Source organism: Procambarus clarkii, chromosome 43, assembly GCF_040958095.1.
Source record: "Procambarus clarkii isolate CNS0578487 chromosome 43, FALCON_Pclarkii_2.0, whole genome shotgun sequence".
Lineage (NCBI taxonomy): Eukaryota > Metazoa > Arthropoda > Malacostraca > Decapoda > Cambaridae > Procambarus > Procambarus clarkii.
Window position 1 is genome coordinate 27,234,839 of NC_091192.1, and position 7,247 is coordinate 27,242,085.

Sequence of the window (7,247 nt, forward strand, 5' to 3'; positions counted from 1 at the left end):
TTGCAAAATCCTCAATAAACGCATCTTATTCAAATATTGTACAGTTTCTGCATGCATGGAAGAAACGCTCTATTAATATTTTGACATTGTATTGGTCAGGTTCGATCATTGACATTGATTTAGATCAATGTCAATGATCGCACGGAACACATATTGAGAAGGTCATGTCACGGTAATGTATTTGGTTAGGATTTTGGTTAGAATAGATAGGTTTGGTTAGTTTCGTGGCGTATGATAGGCTACGTTGGTTAGTTTCGTGGCGTATGATAGGTTACGTTGGTTAGTTTTCGTGGCGTATGATAGGTTACGTTGGTTAGTTTTCGTGGCGTATGATAGGCTACGTTGGTTAGTTTTCGTGGCGTAGTGATAGGCTACGTTGGTTAGTTTCGTGGCGTAGTGATAGGCTACGTTGGTTAGTTTCGACCAGATAAGTTTGGTTAGCTCATATAAACAGGAATGGTTTGGCTAGTTTGCTTGGACAAGATAAGGTTATATAGCTTGCTTGCTTGCTTGGGCAGTTTTATCCAGGTAGTTCTGTCTTCAGTAAGGTAGTTCTCAGCTAGCGGGGGTCACTGTACTGAAGCTTCTTTAAGTGAAAAAAAGGACTTTTTGGACATTGTTTGTGGACTGTATACTCAGATTACAGTCACGTGGTCTTGTTTACGCAGAGAGCCTGTATTCAGAGAGGGAGCTACAATAACGTGACTGTAAACAGTTTACCCAGTCCCAGACATGAGTAGTGGAAGTGGCGACGTTTCAGACTCTCCTGGATCTTTATCAAGTCCTGAAACCTTGAAAGTCCTGCAGCCTTATCAAGTCCTGTACCCTGGATACAGCCCAAGAACTCCCCGAAGCAACATGTAATTAAACTTCGGCGTTGTGGGAATACGCCATAAATCGTGGAGTTTAAATCGCAGTTTAAATCGCAGTTTAAATCGCCGGATTTAAATTGCGGATTTATTTCTGCGGGATTTAAATCGTGAGATATATTGGGCCGGGGTTTAAAAAAGGCTAAGTTGGATTTATGGTTATTAAATTATGGGATTTACGTCTCGGAGACTATGATAGAGGGTTTAGGAGGCGGGGTTTAAGACCTGGGGGGTTTAAGACCTGGGGGTTTAAGACCTGGGGGTTTAAGACCTGGGGGTTTAAGACCTGGGGGTTTAAGACCTGGGGGTTTAAGACCTGGGGGTTTAAGACCTGGGGGTTTAAGACCTGGGGGTTTAAGACCTGGGGGTTTAAGACCTGGGGGTTTAAGACCCAGGGGGTTTAAGACCTGGGGGTTTAAGACCCAGGGGGTTTAAGACCTGGGGGTTTAAGACCTGGGGGTTTAAGACCTGGGGGTTTAAGACCTGGGGGTTTAAGACCCAGGGGGTTTAAGACCTGGGGGTTTAAGACCTGGGGGTTTAAGACCCAGGGGGTTTAAGACCTGGGGGTTTAAGACCTGGGGGTTTAAGACCTGGGGGGTTTAAGACCTGGGGGTTTAAGACCTGGGGGTTTAAGACCTGGGGGTTTAAGACCTGGGGGTTTAAGACCTGGGGGTTTAAGACCCAGGGGGGTTTAAGACCTGGGGGTTTAAGACCTGGGGGTTTAAGACCTGGGGGTTTAAGACCTGGGGGGTTTAAGACCTGGGGGTTTAAGACCTGGGGGTTTAAGACCTGGGGGTTTAAGACCTGGGGGTTTAAGACCTGGGGGTTTAAGACCTGGGGGTTTAAGACCTGGGGGTTTAAGACCTGGGGGTTTAAGACCCAGGGGGTTTAAGACCTGGGGGTTTAAGACCCAGGGGGTTTAAGACCTGGGGGTTTAAGACCTGGGGGTTTAAGACCTGGGGGTTTAAGACCTGGGGGTTTAAGACCCAGGGGGTTTAAGACCTGGGGGTTTAAGACCTGGGGGTTTAAGACCCAGGGGGTTTAAGACCTGGGGGTTTAAGACCTGGGGGTTTAAGACCTGGGGGTTTAAGACCTGGGGGTTTAAGACCTGGGGGTTTAAGACCTGGGGGTTTAAGACCTGGGGGTTTAAGACCTGGGGGTTTAAGACCCAGGGGGTTTAAGACCTGGGGGTTTAAGACCTGGGGGTTTAAGACCTGGGGGTTTAAGACCTGGGGGTTTAAGACCTGGGGGTTTAAGACCTGGGGGTTTAAGACCTGGGGGTTTAAGACCTGGGGGTTTAAGACCTGGGGGTTTAAGGCCCAGGGGGTTTAAGACCTGGGGGTTTAAGACCTGGGGGTTTAAGACCCAGGGGGTTTAAGACCTGGGGGGTTTAAGACCTGCGGGGTTTAAGACCTGAGGGGTTTAAGACCTGGGGGTTTAAGACCTGGGGGTTAAGACCTGGGGGGGTTTAAGACCTGGGGGTTTAAGACCTGGGGGTTTAAGACCTGGGGGTTTAAGACCTGGGGGTTTAAGACCTGGGGGTTTAAGACCTGGGGGTTTAAGACCTGGGGGTTTAAGACCTGGGGGTTTAAGACCTGGGGGTTTAAGACCCAGGGGGTTTAAGACCTGGGGGTTTAAGACCTGGGGGTTTAAGACCCAGGGGGTTTAAGACCTGGGGGGTTTAAGACCTGCGGGGTTTAAGACCTGAGGGGTTTAAGACCTGGGGGTTTAAGACCTGGGGGTTAAGACCTGGGGGGGTTTAAGACCTGGGGGTTTAAGACCTGGGGGTTTAAGACCTGGGGGTTTTAAGACCCAGGGGGTTTAAGACCTGGGGGTTTTAAGACCCAGGGGGTTTAAGACCTGGGGGTTTAAGACCTGGGGGGTTTAAGACCTGGGGGTTTAATACCTGGGGGTTTAAGACCTGGGGGTTTAAGACCTGGGGGGTTTAAGACCTGGGGGGTTTAAGACCTGCGGGGTTTAAGACCTGCGGGGTTTAAGACCTGAGGGGTTTAAGACCTGGGGGTTTAAGACCTGGGGGGTTTAAGACCTGGGGGGTTTAAGACCTGCGGGGTTTAAGACCTGGGGGTTTAAGACCTGGGGGTTTAAGACCTGGGGGTTTAAGACCTGGCGGGGGGGGGGTTTAAGACGCACGCAAGAACCCATTTCTGGCAAGTCCCCCCCCCTCTTCCCCCAAGACCACCCCCCCCATCCCCCCCTCCCCCCTTGAGCCAGTCTTCACAGGGAATTTATGCTCCGTGTTGGTAACAATTATTCCCTAAAGTGCCGCTTCTCGTCTGTCATTGTACGTGGCCGTGCCAGGGAAGGCCAAGGAGGGCCAGGGAGGGCCAGGGAGGGCCAGAGAGGGCCAGGGAGGGCCAGCGAGGGCCAGGGAGGGCCAGGGAGGGCCAGAGAGTGCCAGCGAGGGCCAGAGAGGGCCAGGGAGGGCCAGGGAGGGCCAGGGAGGGCCAGGGAGGGCCAAGAGAGCCAATTAGACCTAAATATTGGTGGTGGGAAGTGAGGAAATGTGGGAAAGAGGGAACATTTGATGAGTGAGGAAGGAGAGAAGGGAGAACCTGGGTAAAGGTGGAGAAGGCAGAGACGAGACGGGGAGCAAGAGGTCCTTAGGAGGTGTAAAGTTTGTGTATTGCCTCGTAGGAAGTACTCAGGGCGGCCTCGACATGCTGACAGGAATTTATGGTTTAGGTTCGAATCCAAACAACGTTTTCATGTGTTTACCTGAATACGCGCGTGTGTGTGTGTGTGTGTGTGTGTGTGTGTGTGTGTGTGTGTGTGTGTGTGTGTGTGTGTGTGTGTGTGTGTGTGTGTGTGTGTGTGGTGTTGTGACCTAAAATATTATATATATTTAGCTAGATAATTGCTTAGGTCTTTCTAGCATAAGAGTAAGAGCAAATGACGCTAGTGGAGTCTACAGGACTCAGAAACACACACACACACACACACACACACACACACACACACACACACACACACACACACACACACACACACACACCAGACAAAGTATCACCGTGGATACTAAAAGAGGCAGCGCAGGCCCTCAGCGTGCCTTTGGCAATGATTTGTAATGAATCTGTAATGAAAAAGGGAGCCGGTCGGCCGAGCGGACAGCACGCTGGACTTGTGATCCTGTGGTCCTGGGTTCGATCCCGGGCGCCGGCGAGAAACATTGGGCAGAGTTTCTTTCACCCTATGCCCCTGTTACCTAGTAGTAAAATAGGTACCTGGGTGTTAGTCAGCTGTCACGGGCTGCTTCCTGGGGGTGGAGGCCTGGTCGAGGACCGGGCCGCGGGGACACTAAAGCCTCGAAATCATCTCAAGATAACCTCAAGATAATCATTTATGTCGGGAGAATTGCCCAATTGTTGGAAGAGGGCAAATGTCGTACCGATTTTCAAGAAAGGTGATAGGGAGGAGGCATTAAACTATAGACCTGTATCCAAGCATCCCCTGTAAAATACTGGAAAGAATAATTAGGCTACGACTGGTTGCACACCTGGAGAACGTTAGGTTTGTGAACAAACATCAACATGGATTCTGGAAAGGGAAATCGTGCCTAACAAACCTTTTGGAATTCTTTTATAAATTAATGAGGATAAGGCAGGACAAAGAAGGATGGGCAGACTGCATATTTCTGGACTGCCAAAAGGCCTTTGATACAGTACCGCACATGAGACTGCTATTACAAACTTGAGAGGCAGGCAGGAGTAAGCGGAAAGGTCCTAGCATGGATAAGGAACTACCTAACAGGAAGGAGCCAGTGAGTTACGGTAAGGGGCGAGAAGTCGGACTGGCGAACAGTAACCAGTGGAGTACCTCAAAGATTGGTGCTGGGACCAAGTTCTATTTCTAATATATGTTAATGACATGTTTACAGGAGTAGAATCCTACATGTCGATGTTCTCGGATGATGCAAAGTTGATGAGAAGAGTTGTGACAGATTGAGGATTGTAGGATCCTCTAAGAGGACCTGAACAGGCAGCAGAGATGGTCAGAGAAATGGCTACTGGAGTTCAACACGAGTAAATGTAAAATTATGGAAATGGGACTAGGTGATAGGAGACCAAAGGGACAGTACACAATGAAGGGGAACTGCCTACCTGTGACGACGCGCGAAAGAGATCTGGGTGTGGACGTATCACCTAACCTAACTCCTGAGGCACATATAAATAGGATATCGACAGCAGCGTACTCTACAATGGCAAAAGTTAGAACATCATTCAGTAACCTAAGTAAGGAGGCATTTAGGGCGCTTTACACTGCCTACGTGAGGCCAGTCTTAGAGTATGCCGCCTCTCCATGGAGTCCCCATCTGAAGAAGCATATAATGAAACTGGAAAAGGTTCAGAGATTTGCAACGAAACTCGTCCCAGAGTTACGAGGGATGGGGTATGAAGGAGCGCCTGAAGGAACTGAGCCTTTCGACACTAGAAAAAAGTAGGGAGAGAGGGGATAGAATAGGAACGTATAAAATACTTAGGGGGATTGACAGAGTGAAAATAGATGAAATGTTCACACGGAATAGTAACAGAACGAAGGGACATGAGTGGAAGCTGGAAACTCAGATGAGTCACAGAGATGTTAGGAAGTTTTCTTTTAGCGTGAGAGTAGTGGGAAAATGGAATGCACTTCAGGAACAGGTTGTGGAAGCAAATACTATTCATAATTTTAAAACCAGGTATGATAGGGAAATAGGACAGGAGTCATTGCTGTAAACAACCTATGGCTAGAAAGGCGGGATCCAAGAGTCAATGCTCGATCCTGCAGACACAACTAGGTGAGTACACACACACTCTCAAGACAGGACATCAATCTTCACTTCGCTTGACTTCTGAAAATTTCCTTTGGCGAAACAACGTGAAAATTTATAGACCAAAAAACTGGAAACTTGTGAAAAGATCCGAAAGTCAAGACTACAGGAATTAGCTCACCAGAAGTTGTTGTGAAGTGTGTGTACTCACCTAGTTGTACTCACCTAGTTGTACTCACCTAGTTGTACTCACCTAGTTGTACTCACCTAGTTGTACTCACCTAATTGTACTCACCTAGTTGTACTCACCTATTTGTACTCACCTATTTGTACTCACCTAGTTGTACTCACCTATTTGTACTCACCTAGTTGTACTCACCTATTTGTACTCACCTAGTTGTACTCACCTATTTGTACTTGCGGGGGTTGACCTCTGGCTCTTTGGTCCCGCCTCTCAATCGTCAATCAACAGGTGTACAGGTTCCTGAGCCTATTGGGCTCTATCATATCTACACTTGAAACTGTGTGTGGAGTCAGCCTCCACCGCATCACTGCCTAATGCATTTCATTTGTCAACCACTCTGACACTAAAAAAGTTCTTTCTAATATCTCTGTGGCTCATTTGGGCACTCAGTTTCCACCTGTGTCCCCTTGTGCGTGTACCACCAGTGTTAAATAGTTTATCCTTGTCTGCACTGTCAATTCCCCTGAGAATTTTGTCTGTGGTGATCATGTCTCCCCGAAACTTTTCTGTCTTCCAGCGACGTGAGGTGCAATTCGCGTAGCCCTTTCCTCATTTAGTTTAGTTTATTTATTATGCACCCCATACCCATCTTGTGGGCGGTAGTGGAAAGGGTTACAGAGGCACATAATGGGCTCAGGGACTGAATCCCACAATTCATTTAGCTAAGCAAGTTACAATCTTGATGAGCTAGTTACAACATTCAGTATAAGTCGTCACATCAACAATGGGCTCGAGACCGACCACAAGTACAGTTTCTAAATTAAGCAACTGACATATGTGGAGAGCTAGTGTCACAATTGATATGTTTGTCCTGCACACCGCCCCCTATCCAGTGGGCAGCGGTGGATAGGTTACAATCACTCAGTTACTACCTACAGTTAGCAAACTGGGGATATTTGGCTAAAATTTCTGGTAGCAGATCATTTTGAATGAAATATTAACACATCGCTGGAACATTGGTTATAGAATTGTCCCTTTCCTCGTAACTCACACCTCTTAGATCTGGTACTAGTCTACGTGGCATCTCTCGTTTCTCAATGATCAAATTTCTTATAAAAATAACTAAACTTAAAACTCTAGATATGTGCAATCACCCACAATTACGCTCAAAAAAAATAACACAAGCATATTATTTTAAACCTCCATTGTGTCTGTCAAACTTTGTGCCAGTTTGAGTAAAATTAGAAAATTCAACATTGGAAGGGAGGAACTTTCAGGATAAAGCGCCAAGCCATTACGACTATATAGCACTGGGAAGGGGGTCAGGATAACGATTTGGGATTGGACGGGCAGTGGGAGGAATGGTGCCCCAACCACTTGGACGGTCGGGGATTGAACGCCGACCTGCATGACGCGAGAATAGTGT